This window comes from Lacerta agilis, chromosome 5 (genome assembly GCF_009819535.1).
Source record: "Lacerta agilis isolate rLacAgi1 chromosome 5, rLacAgi1.pri, whole genome shotgun sequence".
NCBI classification, from domain to species: domain Eukaryota; kingdom Metazoa; phylum Chordata; class Lepidosauria; order Squamata; family Lacertidae; genus Lacerta; species Lacerta agilis.
Genome location: NC_046316.1, coordinates 23934648 through 23946563, shown reverse-complemented (window position 1 = coordinate 23946563; position 11916 = coordinate 23934648).

Here is an 11916-nt window from a genome sequence, read left to right as displayed (position 1 = left end):
CATTGTATTGTGAAGTTGTGTAACATAGAAAGTACATTATATAGTTTGGAGGAGCTATAATTTCAGGATCACCTGTTTTGTTTTCTAGCTACTCTTAGAGGAACAGAATAAAGATAATGTAGCAGAGGGTTAGTATGACATTAATGCTCTCTAATCCCTTAATGAGTATAGCAGAATCCTTTTAATTGGCATATTTCTGTTAGCAGTAGGGAGTGCCAATTAAGCAATCTTCTCAATTTTAAGACTCTCAGGAATATGCTGAGCTTATTGATATTTGCTTTTTATTCCATGCCTTGAACTACAGATTAGTAATGTGCAAAGCATTCAAAATTCCTACATCTTTATTTGATTAGCAAGCCACACTAGCACATTGAAGCTCCATGAAATATGTCCATAGAGAATGCCTTGAATTAGCAAATGCAGTTCTAAAGCATTTGTGACTGTGACTGAACTTGCAAGACAGCTCTTAGCCACAGAGTTTATCCTCTGAAGTTAATTAAATTGAATTTTTATCCACATTGTCAAACCATTGTATCTTCCTATCAGGGGAGGGGCAGCTCCTCATGCAGAAACTGCACAAAATTCTTAGGGAGGAAATCACCGTTCCTTCTTGATGTATTTTCAGAATGTCAAAATATGGCTGAATGGGAGCAAAATAATTGGCTCCCATTCTTCTTCTTTGGCCATTTGACATGTACACCATCTTGAAACAAGCAATAGCTTCCCTAAGATTTATAAACATTTAGATCTTTTGAAGTAGCTAGTTATATATATAATAAAGGAACAATCTGGGGTGGTGTTACAGTGGCACAATCTAAGCAAAGGGTGCTGGTGCTCTCATTGCTCTATGGACTTCTGGGGCACAGGTGATGGGGCAGGTTTGCATTTAAAGGCACAGGTCTGCCTGTGTAGCTTGGTCCTCAGACATTACTGAGGGAAGAGCTCAAGTGGTAAGGAGTATCAAGCTTGAATCGGCCACCTCGAACCATTTCGTAAAGGGGAGAGTAGCATCTGATCTAGACTGTGACATCTTTATTTAACCATTGGGATCTCCGTGACTCCTTGGATCGATCCTTGGAAAAAAATTGTGGAATTTGGATGCAGCATTTGGGGTGCAGGGAGAGAAAAGAAGAAACCCTTGCAACATGGTTTGAATCAGATGTGACCCCTTCCCTGTGGTGAGGCAGTAGGTATGGGGTGCATATGTGCTTGAGATCTCATGCTGGGATCTCTGCCTGATAAATAGCAGTCTCCACAGGCCTACAGAGAGCTTCATGCAAGTGGCATCTTGCTCATGGACTTCAATAGCAAAGAGAGAACAGAGTCCCCAGAATGGCTAGGATCGGAGCTATTCTTCCTCAATTAGAGATGCAATAAACACCCTTAGGTGTTGCACTTCTCACCCAGCTGCCTCCTTGAGGCAGAAAGAATGCCACAGTACCCTTTCTGTACCTGGGAAAGATTGATGTAGCTCCACGACATCACATAGGCACCATTAAGGCGGCAAGAGGCAGCTGCCACCTTCACATCTCAGGACAAAGGGGATGTGGATGCAGTTGCAGTTGTGAATGTTGGTCCTTAAAGCGCCAGGTGAGATCGCAGCGAAAAAATCCTTTCCTGGTACTTTGCGCGTCCCAGGAACTGAGTGATACATCACTGTCATTTCCCCAGAATCAAGAGTGGGAGAAGGACTGAAGTTCAGGCATGGTTGTAGAAGACAGAAGGGAGGGTTTCAGATGTTATTTGCAAGGCTGGTATGAGTCATGTGTGTGTTTGGGCATAGTCTAGTTCATAGCATGAGAAATCAAATTCAATAAATTTCTCTGTAGTGGAATTCTAGTAATTCTTATTCACCATGAGACATGTTCAGATGGAAAACTAACGGTGCATTTTTGCCTGGAAGAGGGCTGCCCTGGATTTATTTTCATGCCTTTATATGTCTACCAGCCAATGTCCAGCAAGAAGTGGCAGGGAAGCAAATTAGTGCCGCCAAGTTCTTCGCACTTTATTATTTTCCCAAACAGGCCTACAGGTTTGATATTGGCTCCAGGGTAGCCTCATCGTGCTTAGTGTTTAGAAAGATTTTGCCCATGTGCAGTTGAGCCAGGATGGGGTATGTGTGTGTGTGTGTGTGTGTGTGTGCGTGTGTGCGTGTGTGCGTGTGTGCGTGCGTGTGTACACACACACACACTTACACACACACTTGGATTGCAGGGAATCTGACTTCAAATCTGTGCTCACCCATGAAGCTCAATGGGTGACATGAGCCCAGACACTCTCTCCAAACTTATCATCACAGGGCAGTAGTGAGAATAAAAAGTAATGATCCTCAAACACACAACTGCAAGATCATTGGAGAGAGAATGGAATAAAAAAAATGATAGATAGCAATGCTTTCTAATAATCTCTCATACTGTATTGAAAGCTCCTTGATTCGTCCCCCTGTCCTCTTTGATCAAGCCCTTAAGGAATGATTTTACATATGCATGTCCATCACTCACAATCTTACCCCGCAGTGGCTTACTGCTTGATGACAGCTGAACATGCGAACTGCCCCCATTTCAAAAAGGGACACTCCTCCGTTGTCTCTCGAGACAGGCAGATACCAGCCACAACAATATTTGAGATGATTTTATATGAAGGCTTCCTCTGCAGGGTTTGATCTGTGACTTGTTGCTTGATGTTGCACTTGTGCTGGATGTGCATCTCTTAAGTCTCTCTAATTGCAATCAACTTTGAAGAACATTAGCTGTGGAAGTGGAACCTCACCCTGCCTAGAACTTGCAGTTAATCATGTCTCATCACTATTGCATGTGCAAACTGTTAATAATGCCTTGGGTACTCTGTTAAAGGTTCAACAATGTAGGTGGAGTTACTATTTGTGTGAGGCTTTTTAAAAAACTTCTTTAATTTGTTTACATGTTTTAATTACAGTAGGTTTGGGAGTAATATGCTTCCATTTTCCACTAATGCTAAGTGGATAGTTTTGTACTTTAAATGCCCATGGATAACCTGGTAGATATTGGTTTTGCTGCTAAATGTGTATTGTTTTTTATTCCAAGGTATGTCAGACTTAAAAAAAAAAATTATAACAAATGTAGAAACTTAAATATTGTATAAAACGAGTATGAACAATAAACTTCTGTGTTTGTTATAAGACTGACTGTTGTGTTGGTCTCCAAGAAAGAGGGAACAGGGAGATCTAAAATAGTGCTCTTTTCTTGGAATAACTGTGTTGGTGGAACAAGGCTTTTAATTTTTTTAAAGTATCCCAGCTTTCCTAATCAATGCAGTTGGCCCAATAAAATACATCATTTTGACTCTGACCTATGGTTTTGTTTTGTTTTCAAGTACGTTTATAGAATTATAAATCATGCTTCCCTGACCTTTTATGAAATAAAAGAACTATTTGGGGCTTAGCTAATTTCTTAAACTGTACAATCTGCTGAGTAGATCCCCTGGGCTAGAACTGAAGAGTAAACAGTACTGTATGTTGGCCTCGCTGTAACAACAAGGCAAAGAGATAAAGCTATCCAATAGTAAATGTTAATTACATTTCTAATAGTCTGACTATAAGCCATTATGGTGCTAAAAAAAGGAAATATTCATAAAAGTAATTGGACATATTATGTAAACTGACATTCATTTCACTTTAGCATACTTCAGTGAGCACAATATTCTCTGGCTGTTCTGCTGTTTTCTAAATTCTCCAAGGTACGCAAAGGGGCATTGAACAAATAAGCATTTCATATAATTTAGCCAGGGTTTTAAATTTTTATCCTGCCTTTTAGAGTTGCTACAATTGAATGATTAAGTGGTGTGTGTGTGTGTGTGTGTATCCCTGAAGAATATATATATATATATCTCCCTGAAGATGATGGGCTTGGGTCTGGATGGTTCTTGTGTTTAGAAAAAGTTAAACAGCTATAATAATTTGGGGTAATTAATCTTTTGCTGAGAAAACACCACTGCATAGGCATCAGTCGTGTCTCCTGCATAACATGTTTAGTTGCCCCAAATCAGGATTCCCAGATACATAGATGTTTTAAAATGTGTGTGTGTGTGTGTGTGTTATCGCTGCATATTTGTTGCAGAAAATCCTGGCATACACACAGGAAATATATTTGCCACCTAACATGTGAGCGCTAGCTCAGTGAGCCAGGCAATTAGAATAGGCACCTGAGCATTTTTTTGAGGGGTAGGGAGTTGTCAACAGCAAACTATGATCCCCGCCCCCCGTTAATTTTCTTGGGACTCAAAGAGCAGAAACTGCTGTTTGCTGTATGAAATACTTCAAATGCCTCTGCTCTTTTAAAGCCAAACACAGACATAGTATATTTTTGCCCAATTATCATCAACGAACTGTAATAAACTGTTACAAGAAGCTTGGCAGATACTTCAATCTTGGGGAAACTTGATTGATTTATGAGTTTATGAAGAATGCTGAAGTATGATGGATTGATTTTTTTTAAAAATAGTGCTCTGGAAGTCAGTGCAGACGAGTGATTTAATGAAAATCACATTGCAAGCAAAGTTGCGGCAGTTTGCTTCAAGGGATTATGCTGAAACAAGATAGGATAATATCTTAATATAACCACTACCAAATGGACATAATTGAGATCTCCCATATGCGCAATATGCGCGTGAAGATCTGTCTGCGAAACATCGCCATAAATTGCTTTTACTCCATGAAAAATAATCTTTGAACATTTTTTTTTATATCAAGACAGCTATCAAAATGTTTATATACCTTCAAAAGAAAAATAACCCTACCAATGAGGACAACATGTCTGCTTCTAAAAGGTGATGATAAAGCAAGATTCTGAAACTCTCGTTTTAAGGTAGATCAAAGTTATTACCTGTCCTGACTACTTGGCATGGGGTGTGCTAGAAAACTGAATGGAGACCGTTGCTTTACACATTACCGTAGAAGGCAACAAGGCTTCAAGATGTAGTAAAGTATGTGCCCACAATTGCTGCACACTACATAAGCCAGAGAAACAGGCTGTGAGCAACTGTGTCCAGTTGTGGCTTGGCTCCCCACAGTATCTTTTCATGAAGCACCTGTGGTGAAAGGCAACTAGCTACCACACAGGCAAAATCAGACACACAGATTCTACGGTGTACCTCCTTCTGCTGGAGCCATTAAGCACCTTAAACAAATCATAATCACAGGCTTTGATTTATTCTCTAAGGCTTTAGTTTCTGCCTGAGCCACCTACTTCAGAGCCAATCTCATGCATGTCTGTTTGGAAGCAAACTCCATTGAATTCATTGAGGCTTCCACCTACATAACTGTAATGGACCGTAGTTTCTATTTGATAGAATAAAATTTCCATATTCACTGCCTTCATTAAAAACACACACACATCAAATTATGAGTTTTATTTATTTTTATTTACTGAAATTTATTGAAGACTGCCCAGTAACATTGTTTAAAGCTGTGTTTATGTTATATTACCAGCTGGACCAAAGACTCACATGTATCATTAGCAGTGACCTGACCACTCGGAAGGTAATTACCCAGTCTATATAATCACCAGGACTACAGAATTCCTTTGTATGGTGAAAGACTATGCATGCCAGGCCCTTGTAGCGTACATTACAGGAAGTTGTGGTGGAGGAGGGACACGTGGGCTTCTTCCTACACGAAGGGACTTCGTAGTCCTATAGGAGCTGATCAGATGCAAGCCCAGCCACCCCAATTCCATGGTAGCACCTGCAGAAGGGAGGGAATTCATGGGGCAATCAATGGGAGATGGTTTGTGTGCTGCTCTTGTCCCCCGGTCAGATAAACTGACGAGGGTTTGCAATGGCACGGGCTTATGGCTCTCAGCAGCACTAATATTGCAAGACCCAGGATTTAAAGGTCTTGCAAGATTTTGAAGCAACATTTCTGGGACCTTATAAACAGCCTCACACATGGTAAGCCTCAATCCGGCTTCCACAGGTAAAGCACGATACCAATAGCATCTCCCTCCCTCCCCACCCCATTTTACTGCCCTCTTTTATATGGCAATGTTCTGATCAATTCTCTGGAAATCTAACCAAGTTGTGGCTATTTTGCCCCAGCACTGTGACCTCCTTATTTGTCATCTGCACATTGTCTGTGCGTTATGTCCGGTTCAAACAGAATATGCAAATGATGCATGTTCTACGTTGTGGTGACCATACTTTTTCTCAAGCCCTTGGGATGACGTAGAGTAAAACAAAATCAGTAAGCCTTGACTACCTTAACAACAGCACAAATGTAGGCTGCTCATGCTCCTGTTTATCAGGTTAATGCTAAGAGGAAGGATTTGAACCCAGTTCCGTTGTCTTCAGATATGTATCTGTACAGCATCCTTGGCCATCTGTGTTTCTTACAGGCTAATGAAAATCCCTGGGAGCTGCTGAATGCTATTCTTAGACAAAACCTCATTATCTGGATTTCTGTACCATTGAAAGCATACAGATCACCCTGGAGAAGCTAATGGATGTAAATAAATCCACACCAATTAAGATGGTAAAAGAAAGAGTAATATGAAAGATCTTGTGTTCTCAAATGTGCTCAGTAACTGAATAGGGTTTTTTTTCATATAGGCCTACATTGTTAAAGGGGTAATGCCATAATATAGCTCCACTGCCACTGCAAAGGAAGTAAAAAAAAAAGCACGAAATAAGGTGTAATGGACCTCTTCTGTTAACAAGGACCTAATACAATTATTTTTCCCATAGGCATAATTGACAAGCCACACCTTTGTTCTCAATTTCTTCTCCCTAGTTATGCATGTTATGGAGAAAATGGCTAGGAGAGAGGTTTTTTTCTCTGTCTCATAGACTAGAACCCAGGACCATCTAATACAGCTGAAGGTTGGAAGATTCAGGACAGGTAAGAGGAAGTACTTCCTCGTAGCTAAACTATAGAATTAGTTCCTGCCAGATGCAGTGACAAACATCAAGTGGGATAGCTTTGAAAGAGAATTGGACTAATTCATGAACTAATTCTAGGCACAATAGCTGTGTTTTGCCTCCACTGTCAGGGGCAGTATGCTGGGAGTCATGTGGAGAGACGTGCTGTTGCATTCAGGACCTGTTTGTGGGCTTTCCAAACCAGCTAGTTGGCCAATGTGCAGAGCCGACCCATCCATGAAGTTGGGTGAAGCAGCCACATGAGGTGGCGGACATGTAAGAGGCAACACCTCCACCGGTGCCATGCCCATTCCACTATTTCCGCTGCCACCAGAGAAGCAATCCAGGTAAGGGAAGTTTCGGCGGTGGTAGAGAGCGGCACAGGATTCTGCCACTTAGCTTTGTCCTGCTGGTTTCTCTGCGCCCCTAGGGGCAGAGGGAGACCACCAGCAAAGCTCTCTGGAATGCCTCCCTCTTGCCAAGCTGGTGTTCCAGGCATCTTTGCTCCGCCATCTCCCAGTGGTGAGGTTGCATTTCCTTGAGGGGAAGGTACCAAACCATCTCTGGCCGCCGCTGTCAATGTGAGAACATGATGGCCTTGATGGTTTTTTGCCTGATCCAGCACGGATATTCTTATGTCCTTATTACTTTAGGATACGACCCATTATAAGTAGTCAAGCGGGGGACTTATTTGGGCCAGAAAATATATAAATATGGAAAATATTGCAGGTGACACAGTCTGCAGAAGCCTGCTGGAGTAGAAGGTCTTTTGAAGTCTCTTTCTCGTGGTCTTTGAAACCCAGAATTATAGCCCACTCCCTGCTTGCCTAGTCCCTGGCCCAGTCCAACTCTACACCACAGGTACACGTACGCGGGCAACCATTTTCTGGGCAAATGCATTGGTTTTATTTACAGGCAAAGCGGATAAGAATTGGCACTCTATAAACAAAGAGAACAGGAAATGGCCATCAGGCAACAGCTTTTTCTACCAGCCCTAGGAGCCTTCAGAATAGAGCTGCAACCATGGGCATTATGTGTGAATGGAGTGGAAGACTATGAGCCACAGGGGTGGGGAGCATGCATGTGGGAATTCAACAGTGCTTTGTTTTCCGTTAGCTTGTTAAAGTTGTCAATATTGCTTTGTGGATTATGAGTGCTGTAATGCTTTGTGAATCTTATGAAATGGCTTTCTTGTGGTTGTGCTGTTTAGCTTATTCTTTTCATTGTTTTGTTTATAAGGTTTACAGTGTTGATTTGTAATTGTTTTACTGTTGATTCTATGCTTTGATACACTGCAAGCAAGTACGAAGCCACTATTCTATCTGAGAAGCTATCACTGATCTTTAAGTAATGCATTGGAGTGAAGGTTAAGGGCCTTGTGCAGTGCAACCCAATACATTTCTAATCTGATGTGAACCCCATTGGCGTCAATGGGGCTTCCTTTCTCCAGGGGAGTGTGAATACGATCCCAGCCCAAGTTCCATTGATCTCAGAGGGAAAAACTTAAGCACATGGAACTGGTTTTGTGCCTTATTTTGTGTGCTCATCCTGCTCCACAACGCCATCTTATATCACAGCAATGATTTCCTTTCCTTTCTCCACTTCCATGCTGTATATATGAAGCATTTGCTCAGCTGCTTGGAATGATGGGCTTTGCATTTTTCAAAGGCATTACTTAACTCAGAAGAGGTACAGTTTAGGTATCTTTATGGATATCTCATTTCTTATGAATTTTTCAATAGGAGATAAAATGAGGTAATGTGCAATGGAGAGAGGAAGCTGCGGGCTTTTTTGTTGTTACTTCTCCCTTCTCAAATGGCTTTGTTTTGGTTTTTAAAAAATCTGTCATTTGCAGAAAAAACACCATGTTTAATATACAAAATGTTGTGGCTTGAAATAACCTTTTCTTCCCCTCTCAAACCCTATTTTGTTCTGCCTATGTAACCCAGGAATTTGGATGATTTCAACCTTGGTTAAAGCCCTTGTAGCTAACTAAAATGGAGTTTGTTAAGAGGTCAACAATGATAAAAGGAGGATAATGATCACATGTTATTTACTAAACAGATTCCTGTGTACACATTACTGCTTGCTCTGGCTCCATTGTGCTCCCACCACTGGTGATTGAACCCAAGGTACACATGCCGTTAGCCACAATCCTTAGGTATCCTGTGGCTTCTGGAGAAACTTTCCTGTTTGATGGGCTTTCTTTCCCTCAAAGGAGCTTCCATCCAGTTAGAAAATGAAAGCCATTGTTTTTTGTTTTTTTTATTAAAGATTTTCTTGGTTTACAAAAGTGTGTACAATGTCTCTCGCATTTTTCCATCTAACATTTTTACAGATCAATTTTGGTTGTTGAGACATTAGGCAGAAAGGGGGGGAGGAGGTGGGGGGATGGGGGGAGGGTGGGGTGGGGAGGCGATGTTTCTATTTTCCTTAGTATATGTAGGATTTGGTGTCAGCATCATTTGTGTTGGTTCTCTGTTGTTCGCTTGTGTTTCTTTGGCGGTGAGAGGTCGCGATTGGCATAGGGTGTGCTTGTTCCTTTGTGGTTGGCTGTGTTGATCTTTGGTAATGAAAGCCATTGTTGAACCGGGGTGCATACATTTCAGTCAGCTGATACGCAAGTGCAGATGACAACTTCAGTTAACTGAAGTTTGGTGCAGAGAAACAAAACAGTCGATGTGCAACAGGTGATGACATCCCTGCCCCCTGTCTGGTTCTACAACCACTTGATTTAGCCTAGCAAATAAAAGTGAACCTTCACTCTAGGATGCTTAGGTCATCTTCTGCACCAGGGTGGAGCTCCTCTGCACTCCAAATGTATCACAATTGCATCAAATATCCTTTTGCCATATTGTGGTCAATATGGTGTCCACCCTCCCCTTTTTTTGAAGCTTCGGTGGTACTTCATTCTTTTTGAAAGGTTTTGTTGTGTTGTTTTGTTGCATGCTTCCTTTGTCTTGCTGGAATATGAATGCTGAACATTCCACCCATACCTTGAGTTTTGAGTGTAGCACATAAAATGAATAGCCCTCGAGAGGAGTGACAGTAATACAGCTGCCTTTGTGAGATGGGCAAAAAACACACTGTTCAACCAAGCATCACTTGACCAGTTCCTTACATTTCGTGGGAACTGTTCTAGCCATTGATATGAGACTGAGATGCATACTAAGAGGTGCCAGGCTCTCCTCTGCTGCACACTTGTGTGTGTGTGTGGCTGGACCAGTTACTGTACTTTTCAATGTCTGCCCTGCCCATCTACAGTATGGGGGTGATGGGCTACAATTTATTAAACTGCTGTTACATATTTTCAGAATTGCTATGTTCCTGGATGAAGGCCATTCTAAACTTTTATTAGGTAGCCTCCTTCCAATGGTTAGCATAACTGGGAAGACAGAAAGTACTAGATTTCTTCTGTATATACCTCCAGGTGTGTATCTATGCTTTCTAGATGGGGGTGAAAACTCTTTTAAGTTCTTACTGCACTTTTAAAAAACTCGGCTCGGATTAATTATCTGTACAGAGGAGAAGCTAATATATCTAGGGCATGGGTAGGCAAACTAAAGCCCGGGGGCCAGATCTGGCCCAATCGCATTCTAAATCTGGCCCGCAGACGTCCGGGAATCAGCATGTTTTTACATGAGTAGAATGTGTCCATTTATTTAAAATGCATCTCTGGGTTATTTGTGGGGCATAGGAATTCATTCATATCCCCCCCCCCAAATATAGTCCAGCCCCCCACAAGGTTTGAAGGACAGTGGACCGGCCCTCTGCTGAAAAAGTTTGCTGACCCCTGATCTAGGGGTTATACATGCAAAACGTTCCCATTTCCTTCGGAGGTATTGCAGTGCTTTTAAAGGTGTGTGTGTCCTTATTATTATGGTGGTAATAAGGCTGTCATGAATGCAAGGTTAAAACTTGCTCTAAAGAGAGAATGGTTTGCGCCAATCACCGACACTCCCTTTGAACAAGCTTGTTTAAGACACAGTTTGTCTCAAAACAGTTTTGCTTTTTCCTCTGCATTTTCTTGATTGAGATCTTCACAGCACTTAAGGGGCATTCACATGATTGATTGCAGTGGCTGAGCAACATAAATATCTACTTGAAATTTCATTGTGTCTTAATGCAATATTAGCCTTTGCAGGGTTGGGGAATAATCATTCCCTGCAATACGCACATTGTCAAATGGATGAAATAATTAAACTGGAATCACAATGTTCTGAGAAAAAATATATATAAATACAAGCGTGTTAAGGAATTATAGCATAAAAATTACCTTATTGTTTAATTGCTACATATATTGCTGCATTGAATGAGTTCAGTGAGGTCTCCTCCTAGGGACCATATATCAGATCTGCTGTTTTGGGTAGTCCTCAGTTTGGCCAAACTGCGGGAGGCAGTGAAGGATAGGCGTGCCTGGCGTGCTCTGGTCCATGGGGTCACGAAGAGTCGGACACGACTGAACGACTGAACAACAACAGACTATTGTGAAAAATATTTGTATTTCTGGCAATATCATTCACATTTTTGGGGTCACTTTAGTTTTATTTAGGTTTGTTATACATCCCTGAGATATGACTGAAGTCTTGAGGGGCACATTATAGTTTAAAGAAATGCACACTATTATTGCTTAAGCAAAAAATAAATAAATTGGGAGACAGATTTTGCTTGAGCTGTATAGTGCAGTTGTGAAGAGTGTGACCTAGGAAGTCTGTACCAGTTCCTGGTTTTGTGAGGCCTGAGGCCAAGCAGCTGTTGGGGAGGGGGGGAACCTCCTCTTCTGGGGTGCTTGACTCCAGACACACACACACAGCACAGCACAATTACTTCCTTCTCCTTTGCAGGTCTTGATGCCAGTGTTAAAGCATTGTCTATTTCAGGCAACTTTTTCTTTAAAAGATACTGATATTCTACTGCCATTATTAGCTGTGTTTGAGAGGTGTTTTTTTTAAAGGGTTAGCTAGTTTTAAATATTTTAGCACATGATTCCTTGAGTATAAGTAGAGCTTCCCATGTAAGCTGATA